This window comes from Acomys russatus, chromosome 7, assembly GCF_903995435.1.
Source record: "Acomys russatus chromosome 7, mAcoRus1.1, whole genome shotgun sequence".
NCBI lineage: Eukaryota > Metazoa > Chordata > Mammalia > Rodentia > Muridae > Acomys > Acomys russatus.
This window is the reverse complement of record NC_067143.1, coordinates 12,758,703-12,761,080: the sequence shown is the minus strand read 5'-3', so window position 1 is coordinate 12,761,080 and position 2,378 is coordinate 12,758,703.

Sequence of the window (2,378 nt, the reverse complement as noted above, 5' to 3'; positions counted from 1 at the left end):
AAGCAAATTTTTTATTTTATTTTTAGCTTTTGGAGTCAACCCAGTGTTTTATCTGTGCTGTGCCACTGCTGTTCCATCAAGCTTTGTTTTGAGCCTCATAAGAGAATTTTATTAACAAAATGTTTCTATTTACTATTATCTTTATTTTCTAATTCAATTCTTACTAAAAGTTTTACTGGGATCTAAGGGTTGTATAGCTAGATCTTGAGGTACTGCTATTCCCAATTTTCTGAGAACGCGCCAGATTAATCTAAGTGGTTGTACAAGTTTGTACTTCCACCAGCAATGGAGAAGTGTACCCCTTTGTCCACATCCTTGCCAGCATGTGCTGTCAAATGTGTTTTAGATCTTAGCCATTCTGGTAGGTATAAGATGAATACTCAGAGTCACTTTGATTTGAATTTCCCTGATGACTAATGACACTGAGCATTTTTAAAAGTGTTTCTCAGTCATTCAATTTCCTTTGTTGAGAATTCTCTGTGCCCAGTTTTTAGTTGGGTTATTTGGTTTGCTGGTATTTATTTCTTGAATTTTTGTTCTATATTTTGGATATTAGCCCTTTGTCAATTGTAGCGTTGGTGAAGACCTTTTCCCAATCTGTAGGCTCTCTTCTATTTCTGTTGAGAGGGTCCTTTGCTTTACAGAAGTATTTTAGTTTCATGAGGTCCCATTTATTAATTGCTGATTTTAGAGCCTGAGCTGTTGGTGTTCTCTTTAGGAAGTTATATCCAGTGCCGATGAGTTTAAGGCTGTTCCCCACTTTTTCTTCTAACAGATCTAGTGTGTCTGGTTTTATGTTGAGGTCTTTAATCCACTTGGACCTGAATTTTGTGAGAGGTGATAAATATGGATCTATTTGCATTTTTCTACATGTAGTTGTCCAGTTAGACCATCACTATTTGTTGAAAATGCTATCTTTTTCCCATGGTATGGTTTGACTTCTTTGTCAAAAATCAAGAGACTATAGGAATGCGAGTTTATTTCTGGGTCTTCCGTTCGATTCCATTGAGCAACCAGCCTGTTTCTATGCCAGTGCCATGCCTTTTTTATTCCTATTGTTCTATGGTATAGCTTCAGATCCAGCATAAAGATTTCTCCAGAAGATCTGTTATTATATAGGACTGTTTTAGTTATTTTGGTTTTTTTTCGAAATGAAGATAAGAATTTATCTCTAAGAATTATGTAGATATTTTGATAGAGATTACATTGATCTGTGATTGTTTTTGGTAAGATGGCCATTTTTACTATGTTGATTTTCCAGATCCATAAGCATGGGAGCTCTTTCCAACTTCTGATATCTTCTTCAATTTCTTTCTTTAGTAACTTAAAGATTTTTTCATACAAATCTTTCACTTGTTTTGTTAGAGTTACACCAAGATGCTTTATGCTGTTGGTGGCTATTATGAAGTGTGTAATTTCCCTAATTTTTTTCTCAGGCCATTTGTTATTTGTATACAGGAAGTCTACTGATTTTTAAAAATTAATCTTGTATCCAGTCACTTTACAGAAGGTAATTCTCTGGAGGACTTTTGGGGTCACTTATGTATACTTTCATATCATTTGAAAATAGCAATACTTTGACTTCTTCCTTTTGTTGTGGATCCCTTTGATCTCCTTTTGTTGCCTTATTGCTCTAACTAGAATTTCAAGTACTGTATTGAAAAGATATGCAGAGAGTGGGCAGCCTTGTCTAGTCCCTGATTTTAGTTGAGTTTCTTAGAGTTTCTCTCCATTTAGTTTGATGTTGGATAAGGGCTTGCTGTGTATAGCCTTTATTATGTTTAGATATGTGCCTGTATTCCTTATCTCTCCAATACTTTAAACATGATTGGATATTGGATTTTGTCAAATGCTTTTTCGACATCTAAGAATATGATTATGTGGCTTTTGTTTCAGTTGGCTTATATGATGGATTACATTTACTTTGTTGGACCTTTTTGAGGCTTAGGTATCAAGGTGACTGTGTCCTTATAGAATGAGTTTGGCAATGTTCCTTCCATTTCTATTTTGTGAAATTGTTTGAAGAGTATTGGTATCAGCTCTTCTCTGAAATGATGGTGGGATTTTATGCTGAACCCATCTAGCCCTGAGGGTGTTTTTTTATGACTGCTTCTATTTCTGAAGTAGTAGAAATAGGAAAATTAAATTTGTTTACTTGATTTTGATTCAACTTTGGCAAGTGGAGTCCTTGAAGATTTTCAAATTTTGTGGCATATAAGCTTTTGAAATAAGACTGATATATGTCATGAATCAAAAGGACCTAACAGATATCTACAGAACTTTTCACCCAAACACAAAAGATTATACATTCTTCTTAGCACTTCATGGAACCTTCTCTAAAATTAACCATATAATAGGTCACAAAGCATGTCTCAATA